Source organism: Papaver somniferum, chromosome 5 (genome assembly GCF_003573695.1).
Source record: "Papaver somniferum cultivar HN1 chromosome 5, ASM357369v1, whole genome shotgun sequence".
Classification (NCBI taxonomy): Eukaryota; Viridiplantae; Streptophyta; class Magnoliopsida; order Ranunculales; family Papaveraceae; genus Papaver; species Papaver somniferum.
Genome location: NC_039362.1, coordinates 84994296 through 85002556, shown reverse-complemented (window position 1 = coordinate 85002556; position 8261 = coordinate 84994296).

The following is an 8261-nucleotide window of genomic DNA, read 5'->3' as shown; positions in this document are numbered from 1 at the left end:
TTAAAATAAAACAAACATACATGAAGTAGCAATAATAGTATTCAGATGTTTAGTGTAATAATAGAATTAAAAGAAAATAAATTCGTATATTAATAGGATACTTTACATTAATAGAAAAATCTAAAGACTATTAAGATATATTATAAATTTTATGCAGACTCAAATTTAGATCATATTAAATTACCAACGCCAATCTTTAACAAGATATGGTATACGGATTCGAGATGAATAAATAAAAATCTGTTATATCAATCCTTACGTGAATGTAAAATTATATTTAGAAGATTAAGACTTAGTGTATCAACTGGACTATCAACTTAAGAATAATGAGAATAATAATATAGTTGATAATAGTATTCGAATAGTTAGGCTAGTAAGAAATTTATAATAGATTATATTTGGAAAATTTATATATAGTATTACACTAAAGTTAAAATATCAGATATTATAAATTGACGTGAATCAAATTTGGATTACTTATAATGATAAAATAAATAAATAATAATAACGGTAAATAATCTTGATGATTAAATTGCTTAAAATGATGTGAACTATTTATATAGTTTACGAAGTAAATTTATCAGACTTACACCAGTTACGATAAAAGTTTAGAGACTAAGTAATCATAATAAATTAATACTTAGTTAATTCTCAATGCTGAATAGTGAGGTTGGTTAAGTATTACCCTAATCAGTTATAATACTTTTTTCATTTCATCTTATCCTCTTCTTCTCCTCCTCCTCTACCTTACCGGCTCCTCCATCCCCCACCATCGAAACTCGTCGATTAATTCGTCGTAATCGTCGATTTGAAAATTTCGATTAATCTTCAAACATGGATCCGCCGCCGTCGAGGGCTAGTCGCATGAAAAACACAAATAGAAAACGCAATGAATTAACCCTGGATTTGCAAAATTCGTTCAACAGAAAAAGAAGAAAAAAATAGTTCGGCAAGAAGAAATCAACGCCGCTGAAAATGAGAAATGGCGCGATTGAGGAAGTAAGGGGCCTGCTTAAACTCACTCCAGTACTTCAATTTTATGTTTGCATGTCAAATTAGGTCATAAAAATTGAATTTATGAATCTGCAGTTATTTAGCCGACGGGGTCTCTAATTGTCGACCCTGCCGACTTTTTATATGTAGGGTTAGTCGGCAAGCTATTAGGTTGAATATCATGCTGGATGTTAAATATCTATAACTGCTTTTTACAGGGTCGGTAAGGTATTCAACCTTCATACCTTGCCGGCGATGGTTTTTTTTTTTGCAGTCGTTGGGTTTTAGTTTTTTACCATGCCGGCGGTGTGTTTTGAAAATTGTTGGTGTCTCCTGATGCCTAAAGTCATAATGTCGGCATGGTATTTGAGTACCACCCTGTCGGCTGCATTATAACCGGCAATTTATGGGTTATAAATCCTGCCGACTATATGTATCAGAAAATCTTTGTATCTCCTGTGTTCAGAATTGTTATAAGCCGACACGTTAGTTTAATAAAACCCTGCCGACTGTTGATTTTTTTTAATTGTTCTTGTTTAGGTTGCAAAAGGGAAAGAAGAAACTGTTACTCCTCTTTCAAGACCTCCTCGTGTTGGTGAAAAACTCTTGATTGCAACACATCAAGGGGCATTAGTTGAGCCGGGAACGCTCAAGATCCGTGAACAGAATGATTCTCAACCACCACCGGAACCCAATGATTCAGATGAAACTCCAGATGAAGACCAATCAAATCCATTTGGTGGAAGAGGTAATGATTATGATGGTGGTGAAAGAACTCCGGCTGCTGGAGGAGATGAAGAGCATGATGATGATGATCAAGACATGCCAAATGTTGGAGGAGGTAATGGTGATGATGATGATAATGATGGAAATAAAGATAAGGATAAAGATGGTGAAATTGTTGAAGAGGAAGAGGAAGAAGAAGAAGGTGGAGAAAAAACAGGTAATGATCAACAAACTGAAGCTGCAACTGCAACCGCAACCGAAAGACCAAAACGGGTTATCACTAAACCAGCTAATTCCCACATGCTTCCCAGTCACTTGAAGGTCACACTGAAACCAGGTCAGCCTCCACTAGGGACCCCAGAAGATGGTGTACATGTTCTTTTTGGATACAAAGACACATGGGCACGTGAAATCCATGGTGCTATCGTAAGTAATCTCAATAAAACTTTGTTTTTATTTAAGTGTATCTATCTATCTTAAATTTGCTTCAAGTGTTTGTATTTGTTTTAATTGTGTTTTTGGTACTTGGGATCACAAGCGTGCCATCCATCTTATGAGGCACCGAGCTTCAAGCACTATGATGAATAGCTAGATACTTGATTGGGAATGTGCCGAGGTACAAGTAATTGTCAAGAACTCCGGGCTTTAGCCTGCTGTGGAGAGTTCGGTTGTTGAGTATGACAAAGTTACCGTATCTGCATTCTGTGAGAAGTTCTACGGAGAGACTGATACAATGTTATTCCCATTCGGAGAGATGGCGGTAACTCCCGATGATGCTCATCAAATTCTAGGCCTCGAGGTTGAGGGAAAAGCACTCAGTGATGGCTACGAAGAAGGCATTTCTTGAGAGAAGATCTTCAAATTGACCAAGACCTTGTTCGGTTTGGATGAGAAGCAATCAGAGTCTTTGTTTGTGGTGAAGGATGGTTATTTAAGCAAGAAGTTCAATATGAAGATGTTGAGGGACACATACTCTGAGACCAAGAATATCTTTGATAAGTAAGGATTGTGTCCATGGTGCAAATCAATGTTACTGCGTCAGCTTATTTGCTATACATCTTGGGCAACTGTATCTTCCCCGACAGTTCCGGAAGCTTGGTCGACGCCAAGTATCTTCAACTATTGGATACCTTACATGAGATGCATATGTATTCTTTGGGTATTGCAGTGGTTTCCTTCTTCAACAATGAGTTAACAAAGGGTTTAAGGGCACTGAATAAACAAGTTAACGGAAATCTATGTCTCTTCCAGGTAATTCAATTGTCTAAATCATTTATATTTGCAAAATGCTTATAAGATAAGATTCTTACTAAACCTTGTGTGTGCATAGGTTTGGGTATATGAGCACTTCCTTACTTTGGTGAAAGCCAACCCCCACATCAAACTGAATACTAAGATTTTGATTAACAAGCCAAGAGGATAGAGATACAGTTTTACTGGTGCTCAGGACAAGGATATGCCACAAAAGCTTATCAACATGCAAGTCGCCTTGGAAAAAATGACTGTTGATGAGGTAATATTTGATCCTTATCGAGATAGCAGAAATGAATGTTTAATCAAAAGGATGATATTGCATTATACCACGGTCCTTTGTTTTACCCCCAAGGATTTTCAATGTACGATCCACGTCGGGTTTTGAGACAAGTGGGTTACATCCAAGAAGTACATCGACTATGCTAGCAATGTTGACAATGAAGATGCCAACATTAAAAACCCGAGATCGTACTGGCATCTCGGTGATGAGCCGTTCTTTAATGTGGTAAGGGAGGATTGCAGCACGTCCCAAAAAATTATTGACGTCTGTTACGCTCCAGCAACAATGATTGAACATTGGGACAATAGAAGTGAACGTAAAATCGATACGAGTCTTTTGGACGAGGTGATCTAAGGTCATGAAGATAGTGGAGATTACATGCCGTGGTACTTGGGTTTTGCTCGTCCTAATGTGATTAGGGATGAGACTGTTGAAAAATCGGCTCGTAGGAGGAAGATGCCACCGAAAGACCCAACAACAAGTCTTAATAACTTTGTAAATATTTTAGACTTGCTCTTATTGTTTTAAGATCACATTATCGAATCAGTCTATTAATTGTTTGTTGTTTAATTGAAAATAGAAGGAGCATTTGAAGACCCTTGTGAAGATGATGTGTTGCGCGAGAGACAGAGGAGAGCCTTTGTCGATTGAAGAGCAAACTAAGTACATTGTGTTAGAGCATAGCTCGGTCGACCTCGCATGCGTTGGTATATCAAGCATGTTTGTCAATGTTAGTGTCAAAACTATGAGTCTTCATTTCTAGTCTATTATAGCTAAGTCTCGGACTAGGATAGAAAAGTGTAGTTGAGATCAAGGACTTAATGGAGATTCATCATACAACGACGAATATCTACTCAAGGAACCGTGGAACTTCATCAACAAAAAGGTATGTGGAGACTTGAATTTATCTATCACTCAAAAGTCTATCTATTATATCTCCTACTTCTTATGAGACAAAAAATTGTATGCTATATAGACTGGATCATACACATTTGACATTTCTAGCTGAGTATTCACTACTTATCTTTTTCTCGAAATCTTGTGTTGGTAAAGCGTTTCGCTTTGATCATGTTTATCTTCACCTAGTGACGAAAGTCATGAAAAGTTCCAATTACTTTGAGAATTTCCCTGACGTGAAACGGTCTGTGAATAACGACTATATAACGTCCTCTGAGAATGTCTCAATGATTGGAATGAGAGTTTAGATTACATAACCATGTATTCCTTAATCCGAAGTTTTCGAGCTTTGTTGATTGAGAGAAACCGGAGGAATTGGCTTTGCCAAGTCCGCGAACTCAGTTTGCAAATTCAGTCCGCGAACTGTTGGAAGTTCTTGTACCGAGAATTTATGATGGGATTCCAAATTCGTTCGTGAAGTACAAGTCCGCGAACCTAGTCCGCGAACTGGCGGAATTCTCTTTGCCGAGATTTTTTCCTGAGTTTGGAAAACTCTGCCAGTTGCCTTAAGTCCGCGAACTTGTTTGTGAGCTTAAGTGGTTATGATCTAAAGATGTGCTCTGAACATGAAACTTAAATTACTAAGGAATGCTTTATGCAAACCGTGGCTATAAATTTCATGAGTCGATTCAATCGAATCGAATCATCTTTGTTTCAATTGTGTCTTGTGTAGTTACGTAAGATCTCATAGCAATTGAACAACTCTCTAACTAGTTCATTTGAGTCAATTGAACTAGTTATGGTGAAGAAGAACTAGGTTAATATGAATTGTTCATATGGTTAACCTTTTGGGTTACTATGTTGAACCAACATACACGTACACGTTTAGGCATGGTTTTCAGAAACTCAGTAAACGTCTACCCAAGTGTGTGTGACAAGCTAAGTTTTCGATCTAACGGTTGAGAAATATTAGCTTGAATCTAAATCAGGTTTTCATCTAACGGTGAATATGGATTGCTTTCTAACTAAGGCAAAACCCTGATTTGAAGGCTATATAAATGAGACATCTAGCATTGTGCAAAACTAATCCCCACACGCCTGTGTGATACTAGTGCGCTCGCTAGAGTCGATTCTCCTTTAACCTTTGATTTTCTTCTCTAAAACCAGGTTAACGACTTAAACACTTCATTGGGATTTTGAAGCCAGACCGATACTACTTTTATCGTAGTTGTGTGATCTGATCTTGCATCTTCTATCGTACGAGTACAATCTATTGATTGACTTGAGATCGTGAGAGTTCTCCGATAGGAAAGATAAAGAAGTCACAAATATCTTCGTCTCACTGTTTGTGATTCATCGACAAACCGCTTGTGTAGTCAAGAAGGATTGTTGAGAGGTGATTGATTAATCTAGGTTGTTCTTCGGGAATATAAGACCGGATTATCAATTGGTTCCTGTTCACCTTGATTTTATATCTTAAGATGGAACAAAAACCTAGGGTTTTTCTGTGGGAGACAAATTTATCCTTTGATAGACTTTTCTGTGTGAGACAGATTTGTTTATTATCAAGTCTGCGAATTTGGGTTGCAGCAACTCTTAGTTGTGGGTGAGATCAGTTAAGGGAATCAAGTGCGCAGTATCCTGCTGGGATCAGAGGCGTAGGAGTACAACTGTACCTTGAATCGGTGGGAGACTGATTGGGTTTCAAGTATAGTCCAGTCTGAAGTTAGCTTGTAGTAGGCTAGTGTCTGTAGCGGCTTAATAAAGTGTGTATTCAATTTGTACTAGGTCCCGGGGTTTTTCTGCATTTTCGGTTTCCTTGTTAACAAAACTTTTGGTGTCTGCGTTATTTATTTTTCGCATTATATTTTTATATAATTGAAATAATACAGGTTGTGCGTTAAGATCATCAATTGGAAATCCAACCTTTGGTTGTTGATTGATATTGATTGATCCTTGGATATTGGTCTTTGGTACCGTCCAAGTTATTCCTTGTATTTGATAAAGACTCGCTATTGTTTTTAGCTTGAGTAAAAATCAAATCAAGAGAGAGAGATATTAACTCCTTGAGATACTCTAATCTAGATTGAGTCTGACTGTCTAGTTGATTCTCTAGCAAAGTATTTCGGAGTTAGTCCATACAGATTCCTAAGAGGAATATTGAGTGGTGTTGTTAGACCCCCGCTTTTTCAATTGGTATCAGAGCAGGAAAACACACTAAGACCTCATCAGTTTGTATTGTAGCGATCTGACTCTATGGACAAGAAAACTATCTCTAACGACGCAACATCAGTACAAGGTTTCTCAGTTAAGTTTCAAAGATCTGAAACCACTGAGAAAAACTCCTTCACATCTCCTCCAGCCAAATCTGCATTCAACTGGAGAAAATCTCTTGATGAACAGTTGGATGATCTCTCGGATGATAGTGATTCAGAAGAAGTATGGAGTCTTGATGAGGAAGTTTCTCAATACATCAAGTTGTTTAATCGTGAATTGAAAGAAACAAGGACAACTGCTTGCTTGATAAAGTACATGGGTCCTCTCTGTCAAGAAAATAGAAAGTTGAGAAAACTCTTCAAAGGTTATGATGGTGGATACAAACTGTTACAATCTACTGTTAAAGATTATGAAGAAGAGGTTCGCTCAAAAAAATCTGAATGTGATAATCTTCTTCGTAACCTCTGTATATTAAAAGAGAGACTTGCCGAAACTGAAGCAAGATGTGAATCTCAACAGAAATGTTTCAATGACAAAGAACGCAGTCTTCTTACCAAACTGCTGCTCTTAATAAGGTAAAATCACTGGAAGAGAATCTAAATAGGTTCATTTCTAGCTCTACAAAACTATCTTCTATGCTGAGAGCATGTAAAGAACATCATGATAAACGTGGTCTGGGATATAAAGGAATAGACGCTCCTAACAGTGGTAAGATTAAGTTTGTTAAAGCTGTTAATAATTCTCCATGTGAAGAACCTGTGTCAGCTTGCAAAAACAAGGATTCTACTTCTTCTAAACCTTCTCAAAAGAGAACTACTGAACGTAAGTCCTTCAACTGCTATTACTGCGGAAACAAAGGAAACTCTGAGTGAAGGTGTCGTCTTCGGATAAGGAATGAAAAACTTCACAACATTCTTACTTGGATGTCTAAGGAAGTTGTTAAACCTATATCACAGATTGGAATCAACCTTGCTCAGCCTCAAGGAGTATACTGTGATAAGTCTTTTCCTAATCATGTTTTCAAACCGAAGGATGCCTACAACGGTAGAAGGAAAAACAACAAAAGTGTGACAGGTGCTGTAAATCAGTCTAGAAAGAGAAAAAGGAACATGAGAAAGAAAAACGAGTTAAGTTCCTCTAATCTTCTCAAAAAGGACTGTGAATTCAAGTCTCCCAACTCAGATTTTCTACACTTCAACAATAGGGTGTCTGATCTAAAGATCTGTATAAACAAACTAAGACGGAATATCAAGAAAACATGAAATGCTGTTAACACAGGTACTTCTAAATCTTCTCTTGATAATGCTTCTTCAACTATACCAGGTAGCTTGATATATACCGATGAAAAGGAAAAAGAAGAAGTAAATAATGATGAGCAAGATGCTCATCTTATTACACCCTGACATCTTCATATTGCATCTCTTTTAATTATGTTTAGTTAAAAAGGGATGCTCATGATTCTCAGGATTTTGATCTTGAGAAAGCTGTCAAGATTGTACTGCATTCGATGTTACTTTATTCCGTTTGCTCCTCAACATATATTTTTTTTTACGTTTTGGGCTTCTTTGGTCTATCTTAGGCCCGTTTCTCCAGTTCACGCACCAACCCTCACGAACGGCATGTTTCCTAGGGTTTGATGGAATTCCTTATATATATAATGTATTCTAGAAGTCAAAAAAATTTTCTAAAAGTCTTTTTGGTGCACAATGGAGGGAAGCAACAAGGTTGATGATGTTGAGCTTTGTCCTATTGATATCTCGTGCTTTCATGCTCTTGATCATGAAAACGAAGACAAACTACCAGTTCAGATTACTTCACAACTGGTAGGAAATCTTCTTGGAGACTTTAAGGTCGTTCGAGAACAACTCAACATTGCAACAAGGAACCTTGACTA